This window comes from Leptopilina boulardi, unplaced genomic scaffold (assembly GCF_019393585.1).
Source record: "Leptopilina boulardi isolate dan_hultmark-lab unplaced genomic scaffold, ZJU_Lbou_2.1 LbouV2_260, whole genome shotgun sequence".
Taxonomy (NCBI): domain Eukaryota; kingdom Metazoa; phylum Arthropoda; class Insecta; order Hymenoptera; family Figitidae; genus Leptopilina; species Leptopilina boulardi.
In genome coordinates, this window is record NW_026137819.1 from 144583 (window position 1) to 166289 (window position 21707).

At 24.9% G+C, this 21707-nt stretch overlaps 1 protein-coding gene across 1 annotated transcript in view; it reads right to left on the reverse strand.

Annotated features, from left to right (window-relative positions):
- The window catches only part of LOC127281008 (titin homolog), a 60098-nt gene extending 46909 nt beyond the window's left edge, over positions 1-13189 (reverse strand). The window contains exon 1 of the mRNA XM_051304478.1: positions 12820-13189. The gene's annotated coding sequence lies outside the window, so the exon portion shown is untranslated. The remainder of the gene's footprint in view (positions 1-12819) is intronic.
- Between the last annotated feature and the right edge of the window lie 8518 nt (positions 13190-21707).

Genomic DNA, 21707 nt, shown 5'->3' on the forward strand with positions numbered 1-21707 from the left:
TATATTTTAGTATTATGTGCTAGAATTTACTATATTTTAGTATTCTTTGCTAGAATTTACTAATTTTTTTTACGATACTTTGCTAAATTTTACTAAAATTTGCTAGAATTTACTATATTATACTATATTTTACTATACTTTTCTAGAATTTACTATATTTTACTATATTTTAATAAACTTTGCTATAATTTACTATATTTTAGTATATTTTAGTATTCTGTGCTAGAATTTACTATATTTTAGTATTCTTTGCTAGAATTTACTAATTTTTTTTACTATACTTTGCTAAATTTTACTAAACTTTGCTAGAATTTACTATATTTGACTATACTTTGCTATAATTTACTATATTTTAGTATTCTGTGCTAGAATTTACTATATTTTAGTATTCTTTGCTAGAATTTACTAATTTTTTTTTACTATACTTTGCTAAATTTTACTAAACTTTGCTAGAATTTACTATATTTGACTATACTTTGCTAAAATAAAATATGGCAAAGTATATATTAAGGTATATAGTAACGTACAGTAAAAAATAATAAACTATAGCAAATTATAGTAAGGTATAGTATAGTAAAGTATAGTACAATATAGCAAAGTATAGTACAATATAGCAAATATTGTAAAATATGGCAAAGTATAGTAAATTATGATAAATTCTAGCAAAGTATAGTAAATTATAGCCAAGTATAGTAAAATATAGTAAATTATAGCAACTTATAGTAATATATATAGTAAATTATAATCTCCGGTCTACCATAATTGCTCCTTGTGTACCAAAATTTCTCCATTAAGTACCAAAATAACCCCGATTGACATTAGTATTTTAAAAAAAAAGAACTTAACAGTTTTAACATTCCGGAACTATTTGGAAATAAGGAAAAAAAATTGACTAAAAATTTAAGGAATGTAGAATCGAGCAAAAAAGAACAAGTGCCAATGAATAAAAAACCGATCACACGTGTAGAGAAATAAAAAAAAAAACTAAAATAAACCATCAGACACGGATGCGTGTCTTCATTGAGGGTCAATGATTGAAGGTTTTAGAATCAATTCTTTCGTGATTGCTTTAAAGAATAGCTTTTTGTAGACCTTCCTTAAAGAGAGGTGCATAGATGTTAAATGATTATACGTGACACGTTGATATTTCTCAAATTGTAGTTATAAACACCCCGGCAAAAAAAAAAAAAAAAAAAAAAAAACAGCCCACCTTGCTCGATTCACTTTTTTTTTCTTCACTCTTCCCCCCACCTTTATTCCTAACAAGCGATTATCGCAGAATTTTGAGATGTCAACGTCTTGTCGTTCATGAATACGAAATTAAGCGCTCGAATGAATTGCGCTTTCAAAATTTATTTCACCAAAGTTCACTGACCTCGAGTTTTTGCTTTTTTTACTTAAAAAAAGGTAAGAAAAAAAAAATTATAGAGAAAACAGTATTGATTGTAATAATTTCTGTATTTTAATTCGGAAACTTCTATATTGAGTTTCTGTCACCTCCATAACCGTCTGGGATTTAGTTTATTTTGAGTATTATATTGCATACATTATAAAATTAAAAATTGATATTTTAGAAATTAAAACTAGATTTTAACATAATAGCCCCTGGTGTACCATAATTGCCCCTTGTGTACCATAATTACCCCTTGAGTTTCAGAATAGCACTGATGTGGCGTTTCATTCCCTACTAGGGCCCTAATAAGGCAATTTCTACACGATATATATTTTACTATAATTTGCTAGAATATACTACATTTTACTATATTTTGCAAAATTTTGCTATACTTTACTATAATTTACTATAATTTATAGTTTATTATATTTTTCTAGAATTTACTATATTTTACTATACTTTGCTATAATTTACTATACTCTGCTAAAATAAAGTATAGCAAAGTATATAGTAGTAAAATAAAGCTAATTGTATAAAAGTGGAGTAAATTATAGCAAAATATAGTAATTTATAGCAAAGTATAATAAATTCTAGCAAATTATAGCAAAATAATTATAGTAATTTATAGCATAGTGTTGTAAATTTTAGCAAATTTTAGCAAAATATAGTAATTTATAGCATAGTGTGGTAAATTCTAGCAAATTCTAGCAAAATATAGTAATTTATAGCATAGTGTAGTAAATTCTAGCAAAATATAGTAATTTATAGCATAGTGCAGTAAATTCTAGCAAATTCTAGAAAAATATAGTAATTTATAGCATAGTGTAGTAAATTCTAGCAAATTATAGCAAAATATAGTAATTTATAGCATAGTGTAGTAAATTCTAGCAAAATATAGTAATTTATAGCATAGTGCAGTAAATTCTAGCAAATTCTAGAAAAATATAGTAATTTATAGCATAGTGTAGTAAATTCTAGCAAATTATAGCAAAATATAGTAATTTATAGCATAGTGTAGTAAATTCTAGCTAATTCTAGCAAAATAAAGTAATTTATAGCATAGTGTAGTAAATTCTAGCAAAATATAGTAATTTATAGCATAGTGTAGTAAATTCTAGCAAATTCTAGCAAAATATAGTAATTTATAGCATAGTGTAGTAAATTCTAGTTTTTAGTAATTTATTAATTTTTTTTAATGTATATTGTAAAAATTATAAACAAAATTGCCCTTTTAATTAAAATAATGAGTCTAAAAAAGACGATTAAAAAAAAAATTGAAAAAAGTCCTAAAATCCAAAACTTGTTAATAAATCACTTCACTTCCTTTATACACGGGTTTATCATTATAAACCTCACATATTTACGTTATATTTATCAACAACATGTGGAAAATTGTTTAACTTGTTTTTAATGTCACATCTCTCTTCATATAATTGACACACAGAAACTGGTCTAAAATATTTATAAAAAAAACTTTCTTAACCCACGAGAACATATATATATGATACAAATCACTTTTGCCCACCTGGAGCGACGCGTCCATCCACCTGCTTTCTGACATAATATATATATATATATATATATATATATATATATATATATATATATATATATATATATATATATATATATATATATATATATATATATATATATATATATATATACATATTGCTTGTTATCATAAATAACAAGTGCAGAATTGATTATACCTCGTAAAGTGTCACTTGTCTTTGCAAATTGAGTTCCCCGCGCTCAACAAACTCAATATATGCAAATTACAATATTTGTGTTTATAAAAATTCCCACAATTAAACATTTTTTACTTCTCCATTACATATTATTATTATTATTATTATTATTATTATTATTATTATTATTATTATTATTATTATTATTATTATTATTATTATTATTATATAGGAGAATGTAGGCATCAAAATTAATCTATTGTGAAAATTAATAAATATACAATAGATAAATAAGTTTTCTTGGGTGAAATTCTGAGCTAATGAAAATTAAACCCGAAGAATTTTATTTAACTATATACTATACACTGAGTGAATAGATTGCTTGGGGTTACCATTTTTAGTTACTATAAACTAAACTGATGCTAATTTATTAGTTGTGCGGTTATTATTTTTATTGGTTGGCATAACTATTTTATTAGTTGAATTTAATTTTAATTAGTATGTTGAAATAACTATTTAATTATAGTTATACCTTATACTAACAAAATGGTTAGACTGCCAATAATTAAATAATAATAGTAACTAACTAGTATTTTAGCAAAAATATTCCTATTAACGAAAATGGTAATTGCAACCAATAGTTTCTTTCAATATAATAATTTCTTCCTCATTAAAAAGAAAGTTCTAAAACAGTACCGAAAAGTACTAAAACAGTATCGATTTTAGGTATCAAAATAGAACCAATGATAATTTAGTATACCTGAAGTACTAAATTAATACCTTTCTTTTTACAGTGCACGTGCGATAATTTCGTAATAATTTTTAATTAATAATTCTATACTAGTTTGGGAAATTCAGTAAAAAACAAGAAGAGAAAAAGAGAGGGAGCGAAAGAAGACATATGATTGATGATAAGATATACGATTAGATGCGCATGATATTCACGGAACATCTCGCGAAAAAAATAAACAAAACAGAAAATTACCTATGGAAGCGATGAGAAAAGCAAAAAAAAAAAAAAAAAAAAAATGTGAGAATAAAATGAACATATGTAGCATTGACTTCTGGGAAACTTTGAGTACCGCAAGTGAAGGCCTCGGAATAAAATGCATTCACACGTTACCTTGCACATATCCTCAAAGACAATGGGTGTGAAAAGTACAGTTTAACTTACACGCAGAATAGAAAAGTCTTTTTTGAGGTTTATTGTCATTTTATTTATTTATTTTTCTTCTTTTTCTAACCAAGTTCAGTATATAGTTAAGAGACTCGACGACGAACATCACGCAAAATTCCAAAGGAAAAAAAGAAAATTAAGTTTCTCCTTCAATTAAGGATTTAATCAAATATAATCAATTTTATTCAAATGATTTAACCCCTTAAATGCTGATGACGACAATTTTGTGCGTCAAATTTTCGTCATCGCAGTTAAGGGGTTAATATATTGATATCGGACAAATTTTCGGATTGAATTAGGAATTACTACGAAATTTTAAAATCGACATCTCATATATATGATAATATAATAATATTAGTAATAATTAATTTCTCTGTTTTTCTAACCTAAAAATTTTTTTATTTTTCCAGGCGATTATAGAAAATAAAAATATTCTTGGATGAATTTCTGAGCTATTGAAAATTAAACCCGAAGAATTTTTTTTTTTTTTTGTTGAACACCAAAAAGAAAATATTTCATTATTTTCCACTTTAATGAATGAATTTTTTAAAGACTTGCAAGTACTAAAATTATTAAAATTTTATCTAAATTTTGTGGTTATGTTCGTTTTTTGGTTATAGGAGAATTTGAAGTTATACATTTGTCGGACATAGCCTCAAATTCGACGGTCCCTTGACCTATGTCCTTGTATTTTAAGGTTATGTTACGAACTAAGGCCTTGAATTCTGGAAATTTATGCCCTAGAATTTTGAGGTTATGTTTGATCTCTGACCTTGAATCCTAAAACTCTATATGTCCTAAAATTTTAAGGTTATATTTGATCCATCACCTTGAATTTTGGAGACTTAGAATCTTGAATTTTGAGGTTATGTTCGTTTTAATACTAATTTAGATAGCATTCCACGTTAATTCGTCTCTGGTGTTGAGGTTAAAGTCAGAACTAAAATACTAATATAGGTATAAATATATATATATATATATATATATATATATATATTTCTAACTTAATTTTTGATTTCTCCAGGCAATTGCAGAAAATAAAAATATTCTTGGGTGAATTTCTGAGCTATTCGAAAATTGAACCCGAAGAATTTTTTTTTTTTAAATTAACTAAAAAGTAACTATCAAAACATCTTAAAGATACTTCATTTTGCAGTATAGTAAATTTTATTAACTGTGATATGAAAATCCAATAAAATCCACAGAAAATTAAAAGGCATTAAAATAATAAGCATTGTGGCTTATTTTTTAATACCTTATAATTTTCTGTGTCACTTATGTAGGGGAAAAAAAAAAAACCTTTACCTGCAACTGCGATATATTTAACTAAAACAGGGAAAGTTTTCACTATTCTAGAGAAACATATCGTTGTTCCAGATAAAGATTTTTTTCCGCATTAAAGTTCGTATACAACGCTTGCTAGATTTAGTTCTTTTATCACTAAAATTTGCAGGAAGAATCAACAAAAGGGAATAGAGAGAGAAAAAAAAATACAGTGGGTTATTGTTAACGGGTCGCTAGTAGCTTTGACAGATTATGTGTGCTAAAGGAGGCCACACATTCACAACTTCTCTCTCTCTCTCTCTAGTTGTGAGGTCGGAGAACTAACTTCGTTTTTTTTACCTCCTTTTTTTTCATGAATGAAACATGTTATCGTTAGCCCTTAAAATATAAACCTCGAAAGATGAAAAGGTCTCATTCCTTTTATAAAAGAAAATTGTTTTGTCTAATCAAAAAAAAAAAAAGGTTTTTCTGTCATTATGATGAAATGATATTAACAGACGGATATGTATACAATGAGCTAGGTAAATTTTAACGGGAGTCCTCCGATACAGTTTTCTGGACGATGGCCAAACGTCGTTTTTTCTATTACTTTTATAAAAGGATTATAATTTTTTTTTTTTTTTTTTTTGAAAAAAGAGCGAGCAGTGGCACGTAACGATAATAATCGAAGGCCCCCGGAGAGTAGATCTGTGAATAGTTTTCTTGCATCGCTCTTTGGAAAAGAGAGATAATATATAGCAATGAGGCGCGCATCTCTCTTTCTTTCTCGGGCTCTTTACCGTTTTCTCAACTTATACGTGATGCGAAGTCTCAAGTTGAAGAGAAGGCTCGTTCAAGCGAGACCTACACTCCGCGAGTGCTTGCCAGGAAATTGGGCCTCTATGTTGACCAAATGCGTCGGCGGGCATGCCAAGTAATTTCGTCTCGAAAATTACATCTAACAAGCTGGGTATTTTTTTTTTTTTTCTTTTTGCACAAGAGACTTTACAATATTCTATATATATATATATATATATATATATATATATATATATAAGATTCTCTAGCATTCCAATTCGCTATGGGTTATTGCTTTGGATCGCGTGACTCTTATTTATTATTATTTTTTTTTTTAGTCGCTAACTTTAATTTTTTGATTATAATCCCTCCACTGTAAACCGTTATTTGTGATTTTTTTTTTATTGCAGATGTTTGATTTTCGATTTTGGGTATTGTTTGTTAATATTTTAAGTTTTTTTATTCCAATTTTGATCCCAACGCTGGCGTTGACTTTTTTTTATTTTCCATGTTTTAATTTTATATCACAGAATTTTTTTTTTTTTTTTTTTATTAATCCTGCTACTGGTAACTGATATTTGCCGAAAAATTTTAAGTATTTTTAATTTTTTATTTATAATCCCATGGATTTAATTTTTGATTTCTTTTTTTTCCTAATCCCACCGCTGTCACCAACTATGTTATTTATGTCAATATTTTTCTTTTTCCTTCAATTTTTTTTATTGCAATATTTTTAACTTTCTTTTTTTTTTAATTATTTCTATATAATCCCACCGCTGCCACCAAATGAGATATTTTTTATTTTCTAATTTTTTTTTTTTTTTTTTTTATTCTCGTAGTATTGTTAACATTTATTTTTGATTATTTCTATAATCCCACCGCTGTCACCGCAACTATTATTTTTTCAATATTTTTTACTTTTTTTACATTTCAATTTTTTCATTACAATTATTTTAACGTTCTTTTTCAAATTATTTCCAATCCCACCGCTGCCACCAACTATTATTTGTTATTTCTATTATTATAATTATTATTATTTTTGTTATTACAATTATTATTAATATTATTATTATTACCTTAACGTCTTCCAAAAAATCGAAAAACTAATTTATTAAATATTGTTATTATAATTATTATTATTATTATTATTATTTTGTTATATTTCTATTTGGAAGATCGAAAGTGCTTTGCTCGAAGGGAAACAATAATTTGCAATTAGAACCGAGAGAGAGAGAGAGAAAGAGAGACAATTGGGGTTTTCTGTTTGTTGCGAATTTGTTATTAAGCGTCATAAAGTTTGCGATTCGCGGATAACGGCTTTAAGAACTAGTGATTATTTCTCGAGGTTGCTTCCTCTTTTTCTTGTATATTTATATATATATATATATATATATATATATATATATATATATATATGCATTAGTTAATTATTGCAATTAACTGCGTTAACGTATAGCAAAACGTGGGAAAAATACAAGGTCGAGACACTTTCAATGGAAACCGTCTCACTCTCTTCAATGTCTTAAAGATGTTTTTTTTTCTTCTGCTCTATGCTTTTTATAATTTTATTGTCAGGAAAAATTCAGTGAAATTCTTTGTTCTTCTCAACAATATTAAAAACATTGGAAAAAAAATTATTTATTTTTTTCAATTTTAATAATCAATTAATTGACAATTTTTTTTAAATATTTATTTGTATTAAGTAATTATTTATTTCAATCAATTAAATTTTATTTCCTTCCAAATACAGAAATTATTGGTTTAATGAAAAATTTATTGAAATTTACTGTATTTAATTGTAATTAATTAATTTATCGTATTTTAATTTATTGTAATTACAATTTAAATAAAAAATTATTTGATTTAAGTAAATATTTATTTGGCACAAGTAAATATTTCTTTGGTTTAAGTAAATGTTTATTTGACTTAAGTAATTATAAATTTGGCACAAGTAAATATTTGTTTGGCTCAAGTAAATATTTAATTGGTTCCAATAAATATATATTTGGCTCAAGTAAATGTATATTTGGCACAAGTAAATATTTCTTTGGTTCAAGTAAATTATTATTTGGCTGAAGTAAATATTTATTTGGTTTAAGTATAAATATTTATTTAGTTCAAGTAAATATTTATTTGGCTCAATTAAATATATTTGGCGCAAGTAAATATATATTTGGCACAAGTAAATATATATTTGGCACAAGTAAATACTTGTTTGACTCAAGTAAATATTTATTTGGCTCAAGTAACTGTATATTTGGCACAAGTAAATATTTGTTTGGTTCAAGTAAATATATATTAGGCTCAAGTAAATTTATATTTGGCACAAATAAATATTTCTTTGGTTCAAGTAAATTTTTTTTGGCTCAAGTAAATATTTGTTTGGTTTAAGTAAAAATATTTATTTAGTTCAAGTATATATTTATTTGCCGCAAGTAAATGTTTATTTGGCGCAAGTAAATATTTATTTGGCACAAGTAAATATATATTTGGCACAAGTAAATACTTGTTTGGCTCAAGTAAATATATATATATATATATTTGTCATAAGTAAATATTTATTTGGTTCAAGTAAATATTTATTTAATTCAAGTAAAATAATAGTTATTAATAAAGAATAAAAGTAAATTTTCTTTCTCAGTTTATATTTAACACATATATATAACGTTATTTTGAGTAGTTACGATGATAAAGATTTTTTTTTCTAATCCAAAAAAAAGAGAAATCAATTATACACAAATATAATATTTTTTTTCGAAAAAAAAATGTGAGAATCAAAAGGAGAATATAATATAATTTACCATGAAAGTTACCATGAAAATGTAATGTGATAATTGATTTTTTTTTCTCAATGAGAATTTTTTTTTCGTTTTTGTAGTTGGAATTTAAAATTGTTTCCGATGGATTTTGGAATGTGTCTTGTATATATATATATATATATATATAATAAAGAAGGGGGGACGCGTCATCACCCAAAGGCAATAAGCTACAAGTTGCAGACAAAGGTTTCTTTAAACTCCCTTTACTTGAATTATTCTTCTTTTCTAATTTACATTTTCATTTCTGTGCCATATTTTACATGAGAGGAGGCCTTACACACCATTGCATTGTTTCCTTTTATCATAAAAACGTTTCTTCAAGTGCTACGAAAGAGTAAGTGACCGAGTGACGTTTCCTACTTGTCAGGTGCACATAGCATATATAAGACTTTAAAAAAAAAATTTTTTTTTTCTTCTTCATTCCGATCAAAATTCTTTGCGGTTGGAATTTTTTCTTTTCATTCAAATTTTTTTTTTTTATTTATGAATTTTTAAACGGGTTAATGGAGATTTAATGATTTTTGAGTTATTCAATGATTTCTAAGTTGTTTTATGATTTTTATGTCGTTCAATGATTTTTTAAAACCACTCAATTATTTTTATGTCATTTTATGATTTTTATGTCGTTCAATGATTTTTCAAAACCACTCAATTATTTTTATATCATTTTATGATTTTTAAGTCGTTAAATGATTTTTCAGTCATACAATGATTTTTAAGTCAAAAATGATTTTAAACTTAAGATGATTATTAGTCGTTCAATGATTTTAAATTTATTACATGATTTTTTAAGTCGTTCAATGATTTTTCAACTATTCAATGATTTTTAACTTATTTTGTGATTTTTAAGTCGTTTAATGATTTTTCAGTCATTGAAATGATTTTTAAGTTAAAAATTATTTTAAACTTCTATGAATTTTAAGTCAATCAATGATTTTTCAGTCATTCAATAATTATTATACGTCATTTTGTGATTTGTAAATCATTTGGAGGTTTTCCAGTTATTTTCCAGTTCAATGATTTTTAAGTCATTAGATGATTTGTAAGTAATTTTGTGTGTGTTTTTTTTAAACGTCATTAAATAATTTTCAATTTTTTTAAATCATTGAGTGATTCTTAAGTCATTAAATTATTTTTGTCATTGAATGATTTTTAAGTAATTCAATGATATTTAAATTATTAACTGATTTTTAAGTCATGCAATTATTTCTAAATTATATTATTTTCAAGTAATTCAATGATTTTTAATCCATTTAATGTTTAATGTTTCTTAAGTCATTTAATGATTTTTAATTCGTTTAATGATTATTTATTAATTTAATGATAATTAACTTAATTTATTAACTTTTATTCCCATAATAAACATAATTCAATGATTCTCAATTAATTTAATGATCATTCGATGACACTTAATTTATTTCACAAACCGTCAATGATCTTGAAATTAATTTCACTAACATTCAATGATTTTTCATTTAATTTAACGAACATCCAATGATTCTGAATTAATTTAAAAAGAAACATTCAATTACATTTAATTTATTTTTTTTTTTTTTTTACAAAGAGCCAATGATTTTGAAATTAATTTCAACGACATTCCAAATGATTTTTAAGTCGTTAAATTATTTTTCTCAATCATTCAATGATTTCTTTTTTAGTCATTTTGTGATTTTTAACTTTTATATAGTTAAATTTTATATGCAATTAATGAATATTTATAATGAATCTTAAATTGACTTTTTTTTATTGTAATTTTTTTTTTAAATGAAATTTTTAATTAATTTCATATAACAAAAATGATTTTTAAGAAAAAATTTTTTGTTTGTAAAATTATTGCAAAACATTTTTTCAAAAATTATTGATGATTTTTTTTTTCTTCTTTCGCAATTATCGTTCTAAAAGTGCATAAGGTATTGATTACTTAAGAACGATTTATTTTCGGACTTTTCTCTGAGACAAAACTGTACATATATTATCACCAAAGATAGACCGTATTTTTTTTTTTTTTTTTTTTTTTTTTTTTTTTTTTTTTTTTTAATAAATTACACAAAACGTTTTTTTTTTTTTTTGAAAAAATTGTTATGCAATTTAATAAACATAAGTTATAATTTTTTTGCGACAAAAATTTATTTTTCTAATTTGCTTTTAACAAAGTAATTTTTACGGTGTTTTTTTTAAATCTTTTTTTACTTTTCAAAAAATATTTATATTTTTTGTTAATTTAAAAATAATTTTTTGGCTCTTTATAAAAGAAGTAGTTTTTAGATATAATACTTTTTGAAAATATATATTATTTGGATTAAGTTACATTTTGGAAATATTACTTTTTGGAAAGAGTAAAATTTGGCAAAAGTACTTTTTTGTAACAATACTTTTTTGGAAAAAATACTTTTTGGAAACAAAATATTGTTTTTTTTTTGAAATATTAATTTTTGGATAGAGTAAAATTTGGCAAAAAGTACATTGTGGAAAAACAACTTTTTTCGTAATATTATTTTTGAAAAAAAAAAATACTTTTTCTAAAGAATACAATTTGGAAAAGTACTTTTTTGGAATTATTACTTTTTGGCAAAAATTAAATTTCGGAAAGAGTAAATTTTGACAAAAATACTTTTTGAAAACAGTATTTGTAGGAAGAAATACTTTTTGGAAAAAGTATTTGTTGGCAGAAATACTTTTTGGAAATATTACTTTAAAAAAAAGAGTAAAATTTAACAAAAGTACTTTTAGGGGGAAAAAATATTTTTTTGGCAATATTATTTTTTGGGTAAAAATAATTTTGGGAAAAAGTACTTTTTTTTGGGAATTATTACTTTTTAATAAAAATTACATTTTGGGAACAATATTTTGTTGGAAATATTACTTTTTTGAAATATTAATATTTGGAAAAATAGACTTTTGGGAAAAAATATTTTTTGGAAAAAGTATTTTTCGGAAATTTTTTTTTTAGAAAAAATATACTTTGAAAAAGTACTTTTTGAAAAAAATAATTTTTTGGAAATATTACTTTAGGGAAAGGGTAAAATTTTGGTAAAAGTACTTTTTGGATAAAAAAAAATACTTTTTAGAAAAAAAATGACACTTTGGAAAAATCACTTTTTCGTTCCCAAAAAATTTGTTTTTCGTAATTAAAAAAAAAAAATAATAATCTAATTTACCAGCAAAAAAAAAAAAAAAGAAAATTTTACTGTCATTTTTTTTTTTAATCACACAATTTTTCTTACATTTAAAAAAATAAAGTCCACAATGGCAATAGACGAGGGGGTTGAGGAGAGTTCAAACGGGGGGTGGGGGTTGTTAATTCTCCTGCCGGTCACTTGTCATCTCTCAAAGCGACACGTGCAAAAACGTATATACGTCGAACCTCACTAGTTGCACTTGTTTCGACAATTTTTAAATTGAAAATACAATTCAAAAATATTTATATATATATATAGAACACTTGCCAATAAAAAAAAACGAGTTAAAATCACTTTTTAAAAAATGTGACTCAAAAAATTTCACTTTTCACACGTGAATATTTCTTCCCCGGGCACTTTTTTTTCGAAATTTTCTCTTTTTCTATTCAATTTTTTTTTCCTCACTTATACCACAAAATTTATTTATTTTCGATCACCATTTTTTTTGGGGGGGAAAAATTTTTTTTTTCTTGGTAAATTTTTTTTTCACTTCACTTACCTAACCAGCTGATGAAGGGTGATCAAACAAAAGATCCTTTCAGAATTGGTTCTCCTTCAAGTCTCGATTCTTTAATTATTAATTTTCTTTTTTTTTGGGGGAAAAAAAAAAATTAAATGTAACTTTTAATAGTTTTTCACTAAAATATTATTTTTTTTTTTGGGGGTAAAAAAAAGGGAACGAACTAATAATTGTGAAGGATCGAACGGCACTTTTAGACAATGTCATCGGTGTAAATTTTTTTGTTTTTTTTTATTATTATTATTTATATGTATTAGGGATGGATCGTAATCGTGATCTCGCACCCTTCACACACACCGCTTGTTGGGGCGTGCGATTTTCCCAAGTTTTACGCCACCGCCGCACTGAACAGAAGTGAACTACTCGTGCGCCGCCGGTTCACAGTACCTTAAATACCTTGCCCGCGCCGCCGCTGTTCGGCCCCTACCTTCCGCTAGAGTGGCGCTGATTGGCGGGGGAGAAGCGCAATGTCCGCGGGTACAGAAGAGGCTCCTTCTCTTCTTCTTCTTCTTCTTCTTCTTCTTCTTCTTCTTCCTCTTCCTCTTCGTCTTCATCGCCGTCTTCTTCTTCCACTTCTTCTCCTTCTTATCCTTTTTCTCTTTTTATCCTTTTTCTCTCTTTTTATCCTTTTCCCCTTTTTTTTTAATCCTTTCTCTCTTTTTTTTATCATTTTTCTATTTTTTTTTTGGGACGCATGATTTATATGTTCTAAAAATCATTAGTTAAAATTTTCAAATTTTTTTTTATAAAAATTTCATTTGTCATATAATTAATTTTAAGCTGAATTTTTATTTCTTAGAATTAGAATTTTTGTAGAATTTTCATCAAAACAAATTTTCTATATTAAAAATATTAAGATGCTATTTACTAATATTGACATATAATTATTTCTGGCACAAATTTTATTTCTAGTACAAAACAATTTTAGAACAAAATTATTTCTGATACAAAATAACATTAATCTATAATTATTTCTAGTACCAGAATATTTATGGTACAAAAATATTCCTATTAAAAAAAAAAAAAAAAAAAAAAAAGAACTATTCTGGTACAAAATAATATTGACACAAAATTATTTCTAATATAAAATTCTTTCTGGTATAATATAACATTAGCATATAATTATTTCTGGTACAAAAAAATTCTAGTACAAAAATTATTTTTAGTACCAAATAATATTGACACAAAATTATTTCTGGCACAAATTTTATTTCTGGTACAAAAAAAATTTTTAGTACAAAATTATTTCTGGTACAAAATAACATTAACATATAATTATTTCTGGTACAAGAATATTTATGGTACAAAAATATTCCTAGTAAAAATAATTATTCTGGTACAAAATAATATTGACACAATATTATTTCTAGTATAAAATTCTTTCTGGTACAAAATAACATTAGCATATAATTATTTCTGGTACAAAAAAAATTCTAGTACAAAAATATTTCTGGTACATAATAATATTGACATATAATTATTTTTCTGGCATAAATTTTATTTCTGAAACAAAAAAATTTTAGTACAAAAATATTTCTGGTACAAAATAACATTAACATATAATTCTTTCTGGTACTAATTAATTTTTGATACAAAATTATCTCTGGTACAAATTTTTTTTTTCTTTTTTGCTACAAAAATAATGTTCTAAAATTTGTTTCTGGTACAAGAATGTTCCGCGTACAAAGTAATATTAACACATAATTATTTCTGGTATAAAATTCTTTCTGGTTCAAAATTATTTCTGTTACAAAAATATAATACTGGCATATAATTACTTTTTGATACAAATTTATAATTGGTACAAAAATTAATTTCTGGTACAAAAATAATTATGGTACAAATTTATTTCTGGTACAAAAATAATTATGGTACAAATTTATTTCTGGTACAAAAATAATTATGGTACAAACTTATTTCTGGTACAAAAATAATTATGGTACAAATTTATTTCTGGTACAAAAATAATTATGGTACAAATTTATTTCTGGTACAAAAATAATTATGGTACAAATTTATTTCTGGTACAAAAAGTAATTCTGGTACAAAAATTATTTCTGGTCGAAAAAAAATTGGATGCAAAAATTATTTTGGTACAATTATATTTCCATATAACCGATTTTTCACACTACAGAATTATTAACTTAACCGAAAAATGATTTAAAAGAATTTTTTAATTGATAGAATTTTCATTTTGTCCGAAATTGCAAATGGCCGAATAAACAATCGATTTTAGCGCGATTTTTAAAATCAACCAATCACAATTTTATGGATAATTTTTAATTGGTTGAATTTTAAAAAATCGCGCCAAATACGATTGATTTTTTCGGCCATTTGCAATTTCGGACAAATGAAAATTCTATCAGAAATTCTGTTAAATTGATTTTTCCGTTAAGTTAAAAATTCTGTAGAAAAATCGGTTTTAAAGGAAATTCAATCAAATAATAATTCGAAAAAATGAAAATTCTTCTGAAAGAATAAAATAAAAATTCTATACAATGAAATTCTATCTAATAAAAATTCTTTAAAATGTCCTCTATTATGTTAAATGAAAATTCGAGGAAATAAAAATTCTGATAAATAAAAATTTTGTGATGTGAATTTTTGGTAATATAAAAATTGTGTAATATAGAAAATCGTTTTGATGAAAATTATGCAAAATACTAATTCGAAAAAATAAAAATTCGATTAAAAAATAATTATGATAAATGAAATTCCATGAAATGAATATTCTAATTTAATAATTTTTGGAACATAATCATGCCTCTCATTTTTTTTTTAACCTTTTTAACCTTTTCTGTTCTTATTCTTTTTTTTTCTTCTTCTTCTTCTATTTCTCCTCTTTTTTTCGTCTCGATTGCAGAAGAGTGCAGAAAGACGTTGAGTTTCGAGAAGAAAACATATATAGAACGATGTGTGTGCGCCAAATAACGACCGCGACGTCTTTTTCTTTTTCTATTAACTTTTGCGACGCTGCCGATCGGGATATCTTCTTACACCCCACTTCATATTCACCCTTCACACACGCAATTCTCTCTCTCTCTCTCCCCCCCCTCTCTCCCCCCCCTCTCTCTCTCTCTCTCTCTCTCTCTCTCTCTCTCTCTCTCTCTCTCTCTCTCTCTCTCTCTCTCTCTCTCTCTCTCTCTCTCTCTCTCTCTCTCTGTTCTATGGGTGAATGATTATCCCATAAAAATCAATTAATTAAAATTTTTATTTTAAAGAATTTTATTAGAAATCAATTATTTTTTTGTACGAATTTTTTGATTTTAAAGAATTTTAGTAAAAATCATTATTTTTTTAGACGAATTTTTTATTTTAAAGAATTTTATTAGAAATCAATCATTTTTTACACTGTAAAAAGAAAATACTAAAATAGTACCAATTTTAGTTATCAAAATAAAACCAAATCACAATTTAGTACCTAAACTAGCGGTATTTAAATTAGTATCTTTCGTTTTACGCAGTGTAGACGAATTTTCCTTTTTTTTTGAATTAGCGTTTTTAACAGAATTTCTACAAAAGAAATAAAAATTCAAGAAAAAATCATAAAATTGTTACGGAATGACCCACAAAAAAATTTTTAAAAAACGATTATAACTTCAAAAAAAATAAACGAATCGTTCTGAAATTTAGTAATTATATTCTTTGCTATGTATGACGCTCTTTAAAGCCGAAAAAAATACAAATTTAGGAGAAAAAGCGTAAAATTGTTATGGAATGACCCAAAAAAAAATCCAAAAAACAATTATAACTTCTAAAAAAAATTAACGTATCCTTATGAAACTTGGTAATTACATTTTTTGCTATAAATGACGTCCTTTCAATGCGAAAAAATACAGACTTTGGAAAAAAGAGCGTAAAAATATTATGGAATGTTCGCAAAAATACCCCCCCAAAAAAAACTATTATAACTTCTAAACAAATTAACAGATCGTCACGTTTATTTGTTTCGAAGTTATAACTGTTTTTTGAATTTTTTTTTTTTTGGGTCATTCCATAACAATTTTGGAATTTTTTATCTAAATTTGTATTTTTCGCTTTTAAAATTCGCTTTTTTTAATTTTAATTTTTTTTTTTTTTGACATTTATAGTTCCATTTATAGTAAAGACCAATAATTACTAAGATTTATAACGATCCGTTTATTTGTTTCGAAGTTATAACTGTTTTTTGGATTTTTTTTTGGGTCATTCCGTAACAATTTTGGAGTTTTTTTTTCTAAATTTGTATTTTTCGCTTTTAAAATTTGTTCTTTATAGTAAAAATCATAATTACCAAATTTTTAGAACAAATCGTTAAATTATTACAAAGTTATAGATGTTTTTTGGATTTTTTGTGGGTCGTTCTATAACAATTTTACACTTTTTTTCCTAAATTTTTATTTTTTCGCCTTTAAAGGATATTATTTATAGCAAAGAATATAATTACAAAGTTTTATAACGATCCGTTTGTTTGTTTCTAACTTATAACTAATTTTTAAATTTTTTTTTTTGGGTCATTCCGTAATGATTTTTCGCTTTTTTTCAAAATTTGTATTTTTTCGTCATGCAAGGGTGTAAATCATAGCAAAAAACATAATTACCAAATTTCATAAGGATACGTTAATTTATTTAGTAGTTATAACAGTTTTTTGAATTTTTTTTTGGGGTCATTCCATAACATTTTTTCGCTTTTTTTCTAAATTTGTATTTTTTTGCGTTTAAAGGATGTTATTCATAGCAAAAATCATAATAATTAATAATAATTAAGTTTTAGAAGGTATAACACAAAATATAATAAAAAATTATTTTTATTATTATTACTAGAATAGGAAAAGACTAGTAAATATATATATATATATATATATATATATATATATTTTTTTTTTTATATTCTTTTTCTTCCTAGACCTTTTTCAATGTCAATCAAGGTCACTTCCTTTGTACAGCAGAAATTTAAATTGCGCGTTTTATAATTCAATTAGTGACGATTTTTTCTTTTTATATTCATAATCAATAATTTGCCATGCACAATGTTATTATGTGCAAATTGCAATTTTATATTTTCATCGGAATTGTTTCTTTGAAATGAGAAAAAATAAGACAATTTTCAATTTTGAATTCTATATTATTTAGCGTGCATTAGAAAATAAAATTTTATTTATTCAAATAATAATTGGTTATTTAACTATTATCACATTAATATTTACTTGAATCAAATAATTTTTAATTGTACTGATTTTCTATAGTATAAAAGTTTTTCTATTACCGAAAATTCACTTTACAGAATTTCTAATATTTGTTTAAAATTTTTATTTGTTAGAATTTTCATTTAATCGATTTGACATATTAGAAATTTTTTTTTGACTTAACCATTAATGGGTACAATTTGAAACGTAAATGTCACAACGGGTCTTCTGGACCCGACGCGTATTCAAATGTGTATTTTACAGTCGGTATTGAATGTTTTTGCACATATTTTTTTTTTATATTATTATTTTCCTGTTTTACTGACTATCGGTAATGTAGATTTCTATGTCGGTAATTTTTATATCATCATTTTTTCATTCCCAACATAGAAATCTACATTACCGACTGATGGTAAAACAAAAATGATAATGTAAACAATTATCGGAATAGAAATCTACATTACCGACTGATGGTAAAACATAAAAATGATAATATAAATAATTACCGGCATAGAAATCTACATTATCGACTGATGGTATAAAAATATGTCAAACTTATAAATTAAAATAGAAAAATATTCAAATTCAATTAATTTGAGCGAGAAAAAAATGCTTGGATCTAATGGACCTATGGTGCGAGTTAAGGATTAAAAATGACTATTATATTTATAGAAAATTCGAATAAATTTAAAAATTTTTGGACAAATGAGGTTACAACCAATAACCTCTATAGTTGATTAAAAAAGATTTATCTAAAACAGCTAAAGAATTTACTAGAATAGCGAAAAGATTTAACTGAAACAAATAAAACTTTTGCTTTTATAGTGAAACGTTTCGCTGTTTCAAGTAAATTTTTTTTTTTTTTTTTTTCGTAAAAACGTTTTTGTTTTTGTTCTCTTGGATTGAAAAAGCTTTTCAGCGCAAAAATGAAGAATTACTTTTACAGAATAAATTAAAACGCGAAAATTTACGCCTAAAATATAATTCGTATGCACTTTACTTTATTTTTTATTTATTATTATTATTATTTTTTTTTTTTAAATGTAGTGATTTAAACACATTCGATGCGGCCAATTTATCGTGAGCGGATGCGCGCAAGAAAAAAAAATCGGCGATCCAACGCATTCCGAAGTATGAAACGAGATTCGCGGAAGGTATCATGGGGGGCTTTTCTTGGAAGGTCAAGTACTGCGCGAGATTCGAGAAGCTGTGGAACACGTTTCGAAACGTCCCGTTTCTTTTTAACCCATCAAATATATATATATATATATATACAAATTACTAAACTCTTTAAAAATTCGTGAATCAGACTTTTAATTTAATTTTTAGTTTATATCACCGAACAAATATTCCCATTCAAATTATTTTTATTATTATTATTATTATTATTATTATTATTATATGGGTTTGGAGAAAAAAAAATTCCTTATTTTGATGACTTGCGCGGGGAATCACCGCAATGATTACGTACATGTCGATAAAAATTTATATTTCTCAATACAAAAAAAAACACGAATAAATTATAATTATCTTGGTGTGAGAGAAAAGAAATAAAATCAATTTTTATTATAAAAGGTATGTATGTGAAATATTTAAATATACCATCAAACGAAAAAGTGAAATTTAGAGGTAAAGGTCATGTGTATATTTTTAAAGGACAATATTAAATATTTCTATAATGTTAAAAAAAGAGGAGAAGAATTTAATAAAAATGACCACTTTTCTTTTATATCGATTATTATTTGATATTATTAATTGGACATTAAGCTGCAAATAATTTTTATCTATAAAATAATATTTGATATCAAATTAAATGTTCTGATGAATAAAAAAATTGTATTCTTTTTTTAAGGATAATAATAATAAAAATGACAATAATAATAATAATAATAATTGTAACAAAAATAATATTAATAATAATGGGTAATAATAATAATAATAATAATAATAATTTTTTCATATATTTACTAAATTTTCATTTCATTTGTTAATTTACATTTTTAATTCTATTTTCGTTTTTCATTATTATTTTTTTTTTTTTTTGTAAAAACCTATATTTTTTTTTGGCATTAAATTGCAAAAAAATTTATTTCTTTTTTTAAATTATTTTGAAAAAAATTTATTTCTTTTTCTAAATTATTTTAGAAAAATTTATTTCTTTTTTTAAATTATTTTAAAAAAACAAAAAATCAAAAATCAAAATAAACGTTGCTATGAAAATATCATTTATTATTATTTCACATATTATTCTGAATGATTTGAATGTTCCGCAAGATGACAGCCTCGCGTATACGATAAATAAGGTTATACTATTTATCAAATAATGAATTATGGCCTATGAATATTTGTTTATATCTGATGGAAGTAAATCATCAATTAAAGCCACACGGTAAAATTGATTCTATATATATATATGTGTTTGCATTTCGCGTCATTGCATACCTTTATGCAACATTGATAAAATAGACAAAATTTTTGCAAAAATTATTTATATTTGTATAGAAATTTAATTCAATTCCATTTCTGTTTATTTAAAAACAAAAAAAAATTTTTTGATTCAAAATAACGTCTTTTAATTTGATTTAATTTTTTTTAACTTACTTTAAAGTTGAAAAATTAATTTTTAAAACATCTTTTCTTCATATTTGTTCGAACATTTTGAATTTTGCAAATCTGATGTCATATTCGTAATCAGCGACCTCGAAAACCCCCGTAGTAACGAGTTTCAAGTGAATTCGATAAATTTTACAAAAATTGTCCGCCATTTTGAATTTTGAAAAACTAACACCGGATTTGTAATCAGCGGCCCCGAAAATCCCTGAGTTACAAGTTTCGAGCGTTTTTGTAGAAATAAAAAAAAAATTGTCCGCCATTTTGAATTGTGAAAAATTAACATCGGATTCGTAATTAGCGACCCCAAAAACTCCCCGGAATAACAACTTTTAAGCGATTTTGTAGGATTTAAAAAAAAAAAAAATTTCCGACATTTTGAATTTTGAAAATCTGACTTCAAATTCGTATTTAGTACATAAAAATACAATGAAAAATTGTACATATTATGGTCCATTATGTTATGTTTGTCGTACGTAGCCTCAAAACCAACGTTGAACAAGGTCCTAGTATTTTGAGGTTATGTTTGAACTAAGGCCTTGAATCCTGGAAACCTATGCCCTAGAATTTTAAGGTTATGTTTGATTTATGACTTTGAATCCTGTAACCCTGTGCCCTTGAATTTTAATGTTATCCATGACCTCGAATCCTGGAGACTTAGAACCTTGAATTTTGAGGTTATGTTCGTTTTAATACTAATTTACGTAGATATATGGGTCGTTCCACGTTAATACGCCTGTGGGTTTGAGGTTAAATTCAGAACTAAAATACTATTATAGGTCATTATAATATGACCTATATACTAATATGGGTCATTCCATGTCAAGTGTAACCAACCTAACATAACCTAACCTTACCTAACCTAAGCTAAGATAAACTAAGCTAATCTTACCTTACCTTACCTAAGCTAACCTACCTACCTAACCAACCTACCTAACCTACCTAATCTAATCTAACCTAACCTAACCTAAAGTAACCTAACCTAAAATAACATAACCTAACCTAATTCAAACTAGCTAAATCTAACCTAAAGTAACATAACCTAAAATAACATAACCTAACCTAATCTAATTCAACTAAGCTAAACCTAAC